Here is a 14,978-nt window from a genome sequence, read left to right as displayed (position 1 = left end):
TTAATGTTAATAATAGTTATTTTTACTGAGTGGTGACTGCTTGCTGATAGCCAGCAACTTTCTACTATCTTCCGTTCTTTTTCTCTTCAATACATTGATGATGTAATCTTCCGTAATCAAACACAAGTTCTTGACTTCTGTTCTGTCTGGCCTCCTGGGGTCATCACGATAATTGTCATCACTTCTTCATTGAGCACTTCAATCGCTTTCGCTAAAGCACCTTCAGCTACCACACCTGAGTACGTACTGCTAGTCATCTCCGATATTCATCCTGGTCGTATTTTTGGAATGTTCTGCTTCGTGCACCGTCCTGTTGTTGTTTCTCTGGCTGCTTTCGGTCCTTCTACTTGGGGCAGGGCTTCATCCAGTGCTTCTCCATCGTATATAAAAATCCCGTCATAGAATCTATTCCCCTTCCGTTTGAGTAAATGCAGTGCCCACAAAAAGGCATCGACCGTTTCTGATTTGAACCAACATTGGTAAGTCTACTTATTACTGTATTAAATTTGTGATATCCTATAGTGGAAACATTTGATGTCAGTCCCGTGATACAAACGCAGCCTCATTTGAATTTGTCTGTTTAACCGCAATTATCAAAAAGCTTGCTTATTGCGCTTTTTGCAATCTAAGGCTGATATATTAGCTAAATTAGTGCTTCTGATTTCATACTAAACGTATGTTACGTTTCTGAGCGAGAGTCGCGAAGAGAGAAAAATTGAACGTCAAATGCAGCCAGACGGCTGCTGTCACGAACTATCATTGGGAGCCAAGCAATTTTATGATGCTTTTCTTACAGTTGAACAAGAATACACAAGGCGATATTGAAATCTTGCGTACAGTAATTTTTGACTTACTGTCGTTTCCAGCTATTTTATTCAATGGGACACCGTTTCTTTTTAATTGATTCAAAATACACACAAGTTAATATTGTAAGATACTATTAACCAAGGTTTTGTCAAAACATCTAGTGGCATAATGAAAAACCAAACACAAAAGAACAGTTTTTCACTGCACACTGAACAATCTCAAACAATCACTACACGCTCAAAGCAAAACACGCTATTTTCCTACGGCTGTTTTGATTTGATTTCAATGGCACAAATTTTCAGGGCAAGAAGAACAAGTATACAATGAATTCCATGTGTGCTATCTGCTTCTCTCTCCCAGGTACGTATGATATACGTATATTACAAAAACGGCGAGTAGAGCACTTGATTGTTATTTGGATTTTCCTCTTTAGTTTACATTCCCTAACTGAGTATTTAACACTACCAAGCTTACTTCGACTTGCTTGCTATAAAAAATGATTTTTCAGAATTTTGTAATTCGCTTTCAGATAGTCAAAATCAACGATTTTAGAACTCGCGAGTGTTCACTCTGAGTGAATCATAAAATCGCTGATTGTGACTCTCTGAAAGCGAAATTGACAGGTTCCATGTGCCAAACACATACTTTACAACCTTTTATTTTAACTTACAAGAACAAACTAACATAATGACATTAAATGATTTTATAATTCCGAAAAACGTTTTTTGATAGCACGTGAGTGGAAGCAACCCTGAACCTTACTAATGCATTTGAACCAGTGTTGGCAAAATCAGAAATCAATTGATATTTTTCCGCTCTCATGTGCACGCAATATCACGCGTGATATTGGAACAAAATATCATGCTTGTTGATATTGATTTTACAAGCTCCTATGATATTGCGAGACTATTCACAACGTGCAAAAATCAAGCTGAGAGTTGCCTCGACACAAAAATGATTTCGTTGCACATCGTTTACTTAGAAAGAGAAAGTATAGTATGCTATCTTTTTTACTCTTCACCGATGACAGACACGAAGCGACTGCTGCCAGCCGTTATGGAAGTTTCGGTTGCATTCGGGTGTAAAGCAAAAATTATGAAACTCAATCTCACCACAGTTTGCTGAGATTTGCAGCTGGTGAGTTTTGTTAGCTTGATATTCCGAGCTGCGATATCACAGCTTGCAAAATCAACCGCAGTTATTTGCTTGTTGATTTTTGTCCACGAAAATCAAGCGTGATCTTGGGCGTTGGTGAGATATTTTTCCAACACTGATTTGAACAAATTTACACTGTGCTTCCAGGCTAAAAATGACCCCAATTCACTAGAAAGATTAAATTCTGATAAATTATTCATTGCATGAATATCTTCTTTCCATAAACAAATAGGAGGAATATCAATTGGACACATATTTTTTACAAATTCTTATCTTAATGACAAAGCCACATAGGCAGCTACACATCTGCCTCCTCAGAACTACCATAGCGTAGAATACCATTAAGTTTCTTACAAACACTATAAGGGTCTGTTCAGTAAACTACTTACTTTTAGGGAGTGAAGTATTGGCCACACACTTAGAAATAACTAATTTTACACGTCCCGGAATCCACCTTTGATATAAAAGATGAGACGTAAACAAACATGTCATGTAATATTAAGTGCTCCGAGACTGAAAAGTTCGTTGCTCGACGATAAGTACGTTTTATTGAGCTATATTTCACGTCTGTTATGATTCAAATTTGTGTCAAAATTGACGCTTGTATGTGTCAGTCTCATAGCCCTCAATTTACATGATTTTTTTCTAAGTGTGATGTATCCAACGTCCATACTAATTTTCGAAAAAAAATATTGTATAAGCGACTGTCCCCGCAGTGGGAGAGGGGGTCCAAAATCTCAAAATATGTTTTCATTGGTTATGATTAGCCCGTGGATTGAACCGCACCATTTAATCTGAATTGAGTTTAATTATATTAGCGTGTACCGAGCAGCGATCGCCAAACGACACTTAACGGACCCCTTCTAAGTGAATCAGTAACGCCTATGCGTAGGCTAGCGGAACCATAATACATTATGGTATTAACCTGCGCACGGCTGCGGTGACTAATTCAGTGAGAAATTCACTTTTACTCAATTCTATGGCAAAATCTCGAAACCCGAAGCTACTCAGTACTGACTCACCAACTGAGTAACCCAGGTTTTATTTTTTTTTTTAAACTAAGTAAAGTGACTTCTCTCTCTGAGTTAGTCACTGCAGCCGTGTGTATTAGAACTGTTCAAACTCGTTTCGGTTAATGGCCATGAGGAATGTATTCATGAATAAGTGTTTAAAAGAGATAACTTCGTAGTGTCTTGGAAAAAGTTGTTGAGCTGATAAAATGCAGGTCATAAACTGGTTTTCCAGAATTGTTTGTAACTAAAATAGCAAACAGCATTTAATTCCACTTATTTAATTTTGGTATCCATGACAGATACCTATTTCGACTATAATGTGGAATTTTCATTAGTGTCATTCCCACTAACGACTTTACAAAATCAAACCCACTAGGTAAAAATATCAAGATCACAGGTATAAAAATGAACTACAACGCGTAGAATCGGCACTAAAAATAACCAAAGATTTAAGTAAAGCAAAGGAGAAAAATCTTTAAAACTCTCTGATAAGGAGAATCCCCAAAGGCTTGGTGGCCATCATAATGAAGTAATCAATGTAATACAAGTAATGATAATGTTTTATTCAAGCATTCCGCTAACAACCCAATTTCACCAAACTATACCTGTTGCTTATGCAACTAATAGAGAAGTCAGCTCCGAAATTTTAAACGTATTTATTATGTGTTGCGTTAAAGTTTCCTAAAAAAATTATGCGTTTTAAAATACAATGTTTACTATGATCTTATAACTTAAGTTTTGTAATCTTCTTTCATTTTTTAACCCGGAATGGGATCTATGTAATGCTAGACTTAGGGAATCCTGAATACAATTAATAAAATTTAGGAAATATTCAAATTAAACTTTTAGTTAACAAATTTACCGGTTTGTGCAGAATAACTATAGTTTTCTTTTCTGTCTAGAGGCGGCTCAAGGCAGCGTGCAAATCAACTTAACCTATAACAATTTCTAGCATAATAAATTTCATTTTAATTAGCACTTCAATAAACAAAACTGTTATTTGTTCAACTCACTGCATGTGTACATGAACAAATTTAGGTTTAAATGCAAACAAATTTAGGTTTAAATGTAAATATATACACAAAAATTAGACAAATAAATTTAGATAATCTTTTTCGACATCGTGTCACACCAATTCAGCATTGTTATAAGCACTCTTTGTTCTTCTCCATGATCTCGTTTTGTCAGCTTTCGCTTGTTCAGTTGGTACCGAAGTGTTGATTTGGAGGTAGGCTCATAGACGAGGGGCGTTCGCAAAAATATCATTTAAGGTCTCTCCCGGTTTCCCCGAAATCGTTGCAAAATCAGGGTAGACTAAATCGGGAAAGCACGGCATATCATTATAACACAAACGAAGTGACAGACGACTAACTGGCGAAGAAATCAATTAAAATAATGTGGTTCGCTGTAATAGAATTTTCTTGTAGAGCTTGTGCCATCAGCCACAACATAGTTGATTTTGTGTGCAATATGATCTTTGACAGTGTGCAAAGAGTGTATCATTTTGTCATTTTTTTATGCATTTCAGTTTTGAGTAGAGTGAAAGAGATAGAAACAAAACATTCTAATACATTTGGTGAAAATGCTAGTACAATCCAGTAGTAGTGTTGCCATGTGGTACAATCCAGTAGTAGTGGTGTTGCCATGTGGTACACTGAAAAATTGAAATAGCAGGTTAGTCACCAAAGTTTTCGAGCCGCTCCGTCTGTCACTTCGTTTGTGATTATAATGTATCTTCTTATTTACTTTAACTATTATAAACAAATAAAATGCTTAAGTGCTTTATTTCTACATATTGCCCTTTGTCTAAATTTTTCATTTCTTATCGCATGTTTGATATCACTGAGAGGTTAGAGGGATGAACTAGCACAGGGTTAAAATTCACTCTAATAAAAAAAACTGAGCTGTTATCTGGATGCTTTTCAGTTTTGATTTATTATTCTTCCAATGTTTTATTTTCCTTTATGTCTTTTGCTATCATTTCCTAATTGTTTTTCAATCAATTGTTTATTTTCGCTTACGTTTTTTTTTTTGCTCGTTTTGTCAAACATATTCTTCATTGTTTTCTGTTTTAATATCTATTGTAATGTGGGTCATTCCGTGCCAAGTTACCGAGAAAAAAAAAATCAAAAGTGTAATTGACCACTTCCAATTAGACCAAATTTTAATGAGGATGTTTGTTTTGGTCTGGCTTTTATCAATCCTATTTTTTGTGCCGATCGAAGCACTCCTCCGTTCATTGTGTCTGCCATTATAAATGGTTGAGAATTTTACCACACTGGCATATCGCCTGCTAAACTTTTCGGTGTAAATGGCTTTGATCGCTTCAGGAACATCCTTTCCTTTGGGAAAAGTTTAGAGCTGCGGTTCTGGCAAAGTCTGATAATCGAGTCTCACGTATGTCTCATCATCCATGATTATACAACACAATTTTTTCCCCACCATTGAGTCGTACACCTTCCGAGCTATCGTCTTCACAAATGAAGCCTGCTTTTTGCTTCGTTTTGGTTGCTTTTGCTTCCGATGGGTTTCCAATCCCAATTTTATCTTGGCCCGCATGACATTTGTTGCCAAAGTATCTATCGTCTTCGCCACATCTAGCACTGATGCTTAAATTGATCTCTTATATATCTTCCGGTTGTGAAAGTCCACTCACGGTACACCATTTGTGCACAATCCGTTTTCTTCAACTCGGGGGCAGCTTGACAACTCCAGTATATTCCCAGTGTACCCCGATAGTTTGGTGCTGGTGGTTCTATCAAATTCACAAATTTCAGAAATGTTATCTGAATAGGGCGTATTCGGAAATGATGTACAGTAAATAAGATTAAAGTTTAAAATGCATTGTCGCACGCCCGCCAAACTGGACACGCGACGTCCGACGTCAAAACTAACATTAGCGACATATGAACTCCAATGATGCCAGCGACAGATTTTAAGTCTCTGTAGTATGCACAATACTTAATCAGTTTACGATTTTTTTATTTGATATAGCGTATGTATTTGAGCAGCTATTATCGTCGATGATGAACAAAGAAAGAATGGTTTTGCAGCGAGTAAGAACGTTCTAATTATACGCAGCTAGTACTGAAAAAAGTACAATTTGAGGTACTAGCTTAACAGAGCAAAACCATAGAGGTAACTCTAAGACCAGAAGCACAAACGAAGTGACAGACGGCTAACTGGCGAAGAAATCAATTAAAATAATGTGGTTAGCTGTAATAGAATTTTCATAGAAGCTTGTGTTATCAGTTACCAGATGGGCTAGTATTTTTGTTTTGATTATTTGTTTATTTGTCTGCATCAACAGGCTGTGATGATTTAAGTAACTTATATAGGTAAATCAAAAAATAAAAACTAAGAATACAATACATAAATAAAACATACAATCATTCACGGTTAACTTTGCCAGAAAAGAACGATGAGAAGTATCTTCGTAGCAGCTGTCGAGGCATATTGAAATCGAAGATGCCCGAGACTCGATTGAACACTCGTTGCAGCCCACCTATTGCACCGTTCATGCCATAGTTTGTGCGCTGAAGTGGCAATCTCAGCATAACGTTGTTACGTAGCGCACGGGGTTGGACGTTAATGTTGACTTGCCCCAAGATTGCACTGCAATCAATTCTACCTTGTAAAGTGTCCGCAATGAACAGGGCCCTAGAGGTGTCTCTTCTAGTTCGGAGAGGCTCCAGATCAATCAGCTGGCAACGATTTTCATAGCTGGGCAGATGAAATGGGTCGCTTCAAGGCAGCTTCCGCAGAGCGAATCGAAGAAAACGGCGTTGAACGGACTCAACTCTCTCAGCACCATTGTTGTAGTTTGGACTCCAGACCACAGAACAATATTCCAGAATGGATCGCACCAAGGAACAGTACAGTGACTTCAAACAGTAGATATCTGAGAAATTCTTTGCTATCCTGAAGATAAATCCCAATGTCCTAGACTCCTTGTCGACAACGTACGAGATGTGCTGCTTGTACGTAAGTTGAGAATCCAGAATAACACCCAGATCTTTCACATGGTTCACACGGTCGATTACAGTGCCGATAAGTTTGTATTCAAATGTGATTGGTTCTTTCTTCCGAGTAAAAGTGTTCACTGAACACTTAGTGGGTTAACCACCATTCGGTTCAAATTACACCAGCTGGCAAAGGCTTCAAACTGACGTTGAAGGAAGTGACAGTCATCAATCGAGCGGATTCGTAGGTAGATTTTAAGATCGTCTGCATACGATAGTCGTGGGCCTTCGATGACCAAGTTCACGTCATTGAAGTAGAGTAAGAAAATCAAAGGTCCCAGGTGACTTCCTTGAGGTATTCCTGACGTAGCTAGATAGATATTGGACCGGTTGTCACCAATGGCAACCATCAGTTGCCGATCAGTGAGATATGAACGAAACCATCGCAAGAGGTTGCCGCTGACCCCAAGTCTATGCAACTTGGCAATCGCGATGGCATGGTTTAGCTTATCGAAGGCAGCTGACAAGTCGGTGTATATTACGTCTGTTTGAGTCCTCTCTGCCATGCTTTCCGTAAGATACGATGTCAAACACAGCAGATTTGTGGAAGTAGAACGACCAGAAGTGAAGCCGTGTTGATCACCACTTAGATACTGCTTACAATGAAAGAGTAGAGGCTCCATGATGACTAACTCGAATAACTTCGAAACTGCACTCAACGACGTAATTCCACGATAATTGTCCACATCCCGTTTGCTGCCCTTTTTGTGGATAGGAAACATATGTGTGAATTTCCAACAAGATGGAAATGTACCACTCGAGATGGACAATCGAAATAGGTGAAGCATGGGCATCAGCATGCTGGCGCTATGCTTTTTCAGGAATACGGATGGAACGCCATCGGGTCCTGGATTGAAGGACGACTTGAGTTGTGATGCGGCAGTGGAAATCATCTCGACGTTGACATCCATCGCACCCAGTGTTTGACCGTACAGTGGAACATAGGGTAACGTGTTCGTCAGTTAATCTCTCATTCGTGAAAACACTGGCGAACTTCTCAGAAAACGAGCGACAGATCTGCTGAGGAGTGGAAGCAACTGCTCCATTCAACACCATTGAAGAAGGTAGGCCGGATTCCTTGCGCTGCTCATTTACGTAATTCCAGAATGACTTCGGGTGCGACTTGAGTTTCCTCTGAATCCCTCGTTGATATCGCGAATAGCATCGACGGCAAACTCGCTTGAACTCATAATTGAGCCTAACGTAGTGACGTTTCAGCGAAAGCGTACGATACTTAGTGAATTTTCTTAATGCGGCTCTCTTGGTCGACTTCAACCTACGCAGTTCACTCGTCTGCCAGCGAGGATGAAAAATTTTACGGTGAACTATTTTCGGAACGTGCCTGTCAATGACATAAGCCAAGACATGTGAAAATGTTTGCGCAGCGGTTTCAACATTATCAGGATCGAGGATGCTCTCCCAATCTATACTAGATAGCACGTTGACGATACTACGGTGATCGGCTTTCCGGAAATCGTATGACACGGTCGTGGAAATGTCGTCAAAGACCCGATCGTGATTGTCAGCAACAGTGACAACCAAGGGAGGGTGATGATGTACTTGCTTTACTAGTGGAGAAGGTGCCGTGGAGATGAAAGGAGCGGTGTCCTGAACGCTAACGAAGCAGAGGTCCAGGCTACGGTTGTTTTCGTTGACTACGTGGTTTATTTGAGATAGTGTTACTGTACTATAGCAGTCGAGAAGGCTAACTGATCCTGTATGAAATACAGAGTGTACAGGGTCTGGGTAGAGAAAGCCGCTGTGAGATGGTTTCCAGGAAACGCCGGGTAGATTGAAGTCACCCAGAACGATTATCTCATCAGTTGGTGTCGCACTCTCCATTATGGTGAAAACGGACCGGCAATGGGTATCGATAAGTTCGTTGTCACGAACCCGGTCAGGTGCAATATACACCGCACATAGGTACAGTGTGCGATCGCTCAGTTCTACGGCCACCCAAACTTGTTCCACACAGTTCCACAAGACGTTTTCAATAGCTCTCGCCTTTATCCCGGAACGAACTGCCACGAGAACACCACCTCCAGTAGATTTTCGACTGTTTTTCGGATTTATGTCACAGCGGAAAACCTCGTATTTGGATCCGAACACCTGGATGGAAAGCGTTCGAGAATCGAGCCAAGTCTCGACAAAAACGATGACATCGTAGCACCGGTCCGATACAGCTAAGTGGTAGTCAAGAACACCAGAATTCATTCCGCCTGCGTTTTGGTGGTAGAAAATGACGTCGTGTTTACTACGGTCGGTGGTTGCACGAGGTAAGGCGTTTTCCCTGGAAGTCATGGAAACATCAGGTGGCGAATGGACATGAACAATCTCAAGTGGATACTCGCCGTAGTGAGTAGGTTGGAAGACCCCCTCTCCACATCCAACCACAGGCCCGGAACGACTATGAAGATCGGAGGCGGCAGATAGCAGGACTGGGTCAGAGTTTAGATTAGAACAAACTTGATTTTGTGTGCAATTAGCTTTAACAGTGTGCAAAGAGTGTATCATTTTGTCATTTTTCTATGCATTTCAGTTTTGAGTAGAGTGAAATAGATAGAACCAAAACATTCTAGTACATTTGGTGAAAATGCAAGCACAATCCAGTAGTAGCATAGAGGTAACTCTAAGACTAGTAGGTCCCGAAGAAACGTGCTCAACTTTTTGGCTCAGCTCTGGTACTATCTTCGGTCCCAGGCTTATCGATTCACCCCTCGAAACATAGGAAAATCCACTAACCCCTCATTTTATCTGTCAAACTTTCATAGCGAATCAAAACAAACATTGTGTAGTACTAGAATTTTGACTAGAATGCCAATTTAAAATCGTTAGTTTCGTATTGATTGTTGGTAGTAGTGTTGTCATGTAGTACACTGAAACATTGCAATAGCAGGTTCGTCAGGTAGATAGTGTTTTTGAGCCGCTCCGTCTGTCACTTCGTTTGTGCCAGAAGGTCCCAAAGAAACGTGCTCAACTTTTTGGCTCAGCTCTGGTACTCTCTTCGGTCCCAAGCTAATCGATGCATCCCTCGAAACCTGGGAAAATCAACAAACCCCTCATTTTATCTGTCAAACTTTCATAGCAAATCAAAACAAACATAGTGTAGTACTAGAATGGAGTACGTTAATCAATTTAATAGGGACCGATAGGCTAGTCCAGTGTGAGCCAATGTAAAATCGTTAGTTTCCACCGGTTGGTACAACGGCGTACTTTGTATGTACGGCTTTTAAAGGCCTTTGCATTTAAGCTAAATATGTGATATATTATTGAATTTGACTACAATTTCTTGCGACAACGCATGCAAAAATCGTCAGAACTCAATTTTAAGTGTTATTTTCGAAAATTCTGATTAACAACCACTTCACTTATATGATCACTACATTTTCATAGTTCTTCATGGTATTTGACACTATGTCCATAACTGTGTAACTAAATAATAGAACAAACACATGCATATGGACTCATCTGTTTATTGAGGCTTCAAGTTTTAAGTGGAATAGAGCTTTTTAATGTATCACCAAGCCAGTGAGTCCCACGAGTTTGAGAGGAAACATCATCAAACCCGATTGTTTACATCAGAATAAGGATTTTTCACAACACAAATTAAAGCATTTTTCATTAAATATCTTGTCAATTTCCATCGGTAATTGTCTTATTGTACGATTTTACACAAATTTAAACTGATTTGCACCTAAACTATTTACACACAAGAAATCCGGAAAATCATAACCACTAAGGCACTCTTATAATTTCCTGAAAATCAGTAGGATCCTTGCAAATATTAGGTATATGGTACAGAATTAAATTTTTACTAATGATCAAGTTTTGGGGCAACTCAGATGAATCAATTTATCAGAAAAGGTGAAAAAGGTTTCGCTTCCTATGTCTCATGGCAGAAATTTCTGCTCATAACACTATTTTTGACGTTCTCCTATTCACCACCAGAGGCTGAATCGATCGCTTAGTCTCTATCAAAGATGCGTATGGAAACAATCTTGTAAATTTTTTGTGGATAGAATTCTTAATGCCTCCAAAGTTTTCGGAAAATTCCTCAAGCCAAAGTTTTAAATAGAAATCCATGCATAATTTTATCAGGATATTACAATGGATGCTTACTGTATTCTGCTCCAAAATAAGTTCTGATAGTTCTCAAAAAACAGGTTGATGAATGTTGCAGATGCTCATTATGATTCTATTGTTAAACCGTTCGTAATATGTATTTCCCAACGTTGCAATTTTTGTGGTTATTTATGAGTATTTTCAGTTCAGTTTCAGAAATCTTGCATATTAGAAGAACACATACGACCCATGGCAAGCTTTCATCGCACAGCTATGATAAAAAAAATAAGTCTAAGGCTAGTTATATTCAAGAGCAAAATAAAATAGAAGACAGCACAGTATTATTTTTACCATTTGATAATATAAGAAAATGAACCTCCATGGATTTATTTCATTTCACCACGAAAATCATAAATTCGCTCTTTTCACATAGCATTCTTGCCTGTTGTTTGACATCCACACATGATTGAAAAAAAAGTTGGTTTCCCGTAGAAAAATACCATTGCGGTGGTGAAGGACAATCCCTTTGTTTACGTTGTGTGGCGACATCTACTATTTGAAAATGGGTACGTGAAGCTAAGGTTATCTGTCACCTTGGCGGGGACTTCTCGCGTCACTTTTCAAATAGACCAATGTAACACATCCACCATTTTGAGAAAATCGAAGTTGAAGTTCGACAGATTATTATTTTAACTGTTTAAAAACAATACATTTTGCAATACTATTTTTAGTGTAGTCAGTGTATAATGACGTTGAAAATTCAGAAGAAACGGTAATATCACAATTTTACATTGAATTTCATGCTACAACATAGAAAAAAAACCACATAGGACGTTTTGACAAGTCGAGTTGTACATCGGACATGTTACATTGGACGATTTTTCTCAAAGACATAATCAATGAGTGTTACATTGGACGTTTTGTCTACATGATACAAGATTCCCTTTCACAGATTTCAGAGTATAGTACCTAACTTTAGATTGGCTCCGCCTTTGGGAAATGAGCACCAATCATGTTAAGCAGTCCGAATGACCGAAGTAACAATCATATACCCATCATTTCAAACTGTACATTGGACAATTTTTGATCAATGATTATCTTAAATGAAAGTAAATTTGGATGGATGTTTTTGTATCACATACAATGATAGAAGAGCAATAGTTTGTATCGCTTAGCTCGATTTGTTTACATTTGTTACATTGGTCTATTTGAAAAGTGACGCGAGACTTGGTTTTCACGCATTTTCACATTTCCTCGCAAAATATAAAAAAAAAACTGAAAACACGTATTGGAGTACGATGTAAACGTCAGGATGCAGCCAGAGTTTTGTGAAATATTGCACGCAGTTTGAAATGACGGTATTTAAAATTATCGGAACGGTCTATAAAAAATCTATAAAGGGTAAATGGCTCTAATGTTGGTCTATGGATCTAAGATTGGGCCCATCGCTAAAAATCTGCTATTTATCTATTTTATCTAGATGAACGCGTCATTGGGACGGTCCTCATGGATATTTTGGCACGCTATTGAAAATTTAGTCGATTGCAGGATTTTTGTATGGGCCCAAATTAGGGGGATATACGCCGACATTACATCAATTTCCCCTACATATAAATAAAGAAAGCTAACTTTTTATAAAAATAACTGAATTTAGTATTCGAAAATTCACGCGCATAAACTTCCACTCGTAATCGACTCGATGCAAAAATCGCGATTTAGGCCTTAATTAAAGAGATAAACGTGATTAAGGCTTTCAAACCTCCAAACTCATAAAATCCAACCATGATCGTTGTCCAATGGTGCGGATTTGTACATTATGAATTCAAATTGCACTAGATTCAAAAATGGCAAAAAACGACACGGAACTCGTCCAACATTTTCAAAATGTATACATTCTGCACATGGCAGACGGGCCAGAATCATTCTCCACGTTATTCACCGACAAACCGACATGCATGACCATCGTTCCGCGCACATCCTCCTCCAGCGTTTACAGCCACTCAAAAACTCTGTATTATTGAGTGAAATGAAACCTGTCGAAAAATAATAGAAAAAGGTTACCGACTGGACTCGAACCACCAACGTTGCAGTTATTAGCTCTGTGCTTTCTTCACAGCTCTCTCCATGCTTCAAAATGTACTGTCGTATATACTGTCTGCGGCTTGGGTGGGGCTTTGGGTAGTGATGAAACGTCGCTGGAACTATTCCACAGCTGCAGAGAGTCAAGTCAAACGCGCATTGTTTTGCCTGTAGATTTGAAGAAATACTTCAAATCTCCTCATACATTGTATGAGCGAGGTAAATAAGTGTCCGTTTGACTAAGTGCTGTCGGTGTCCTTCGCTCATTTTCAATTTCTATTCAATTTTCATACTGCCGTACTCTAGCGGAACTATGCACCTACCCTCTTCAGACCTTTCTCTAGCAAATAAATTATCACACTAAAGCTTCATGTTCGATAGCATTTCGAACCAACTCTGAAAATCGTAAACTTCACGTATGAAGTAACATAAAAACACTTCAAATACAATTGTACAAGGCAAAATAAAAATAAGTAATCAAGTGAAACAGCAGCCAAGATTTCAGAAAATTTCATTAATAGCTCTTTAAACTTTTTTAAAGAGAAAGAAATACACGAGGTGATATACTTTTGTCCGATACCGGTGATTTAATATACAGGCTAGGTATATTTTTTGAAAGGATCCAAATAAAAATTAACATGAATTGCTCTGTTTATTAATCAAGTACAGCGAAGTCTTGTATTCAATTCGCTCCAAGTCCACTGCCCTCCTTAAAGGCGAACTTACAACATTCATCCCAATCATGACCATGACGATCATTGTCCGAACTGAAACTGATTGCTCTTCACTCCCGCTCGTAAGTCGGTGCCAATATTTGCGTAACGATTACCGACGTAACCTGCGCAGAGCTGCGCTTTTCTCGCACTGCAATCAAACTTGCAAGTATATACCAACAGCAACCGGCAAGCATTTCGCATGTATACTCAGCATCATCACCAAAACAGAAAGTAACAGCTTCAACACCTCACTATTGGTAGTAGTAGTACACCCCAAAACCACACATACCTACATGACTTGCGCAGATTAGGTAACCCTAACCTCCAGGTGTAAACAATTTAAGAAGTCCTGTTCGAGCGCTACATAACCGAGAGCCTCCAAAAAGGTCTTGTCTCGCCATAGCCCAGCTACCCACTCGCGTCGGCCATTAAATTTCATGTTAAGCGTCGTTGGAACACAGACGCTGAACATAATGGCATACGTCACGCCATCGAACAATCTACTGACTATGGTTACAAGAAAGCCGAAATTCACCCAACGACCCAGTGTTGGAGAAAATTGAACATTGAAAAAAAAATATCGCAAAATCATGATCAACCGATCAACGACGGGGGGATGAGGGGGGGGGGTGTGCTGCCTTTCTTCATCGTCTTTGACTTCGGCGAAAAAACGAATGTAAACAAATGAAAACAAAAACTCGAGGTGGAAAAAATAAGTCACACGAGGGCAACGTTCCAGTGATCCACTGGGCGCTGCGAGAAAAGTAGGTGAAAATGTTTTATGCTCTCGAGCGAGACGCCAGCAACGACGCGGTCGAGCCTCCACACATGCGCGCGAGTCTTTGGTTTCTGCTTACCTCGGGCCACTACAACCAGTGCGGTTAGAAATCCGTGAACACCCTCTTTTAACTGTATCAACTTGACATCAAAACAGATATTGAGTTGATGCTAAAAGTAGCTAATTTTTGGAAATATTTGTTGACCTAAAGAATATTTAAAAAGTGATAATATTATTAAAGTTACAAGGAAATCTCCAAGAAGGTGTCCGGTTTGTTCGTGAGCAAAAACCCGTAAAGTTAACAACACTTACTACAACATATGGATAGGGATTATGCAATGCGGCG

This window comes from Ochlerotatus camptorhynchus, unplaced genomic scaffold, assembly GCF_037179485.1.
Source record: "Ochlerotatus camptorhynchus isolate MF236.1 unplaced genomic scaffold, CSIRO-AGI_Acam_v1.1 ptg000232l, whole genome shotgun sequence".
In the NCBI taxonomy this organism is placed as follows: Eukaryota; Metazoa; Arthropoda; class Insecta; order Diptera; family Culicidae; genus Ochlerotatus; species Ochlerotatus camptorhynchus.
This window is presented reverse-complemented; position numbering follows the sequence as displayed.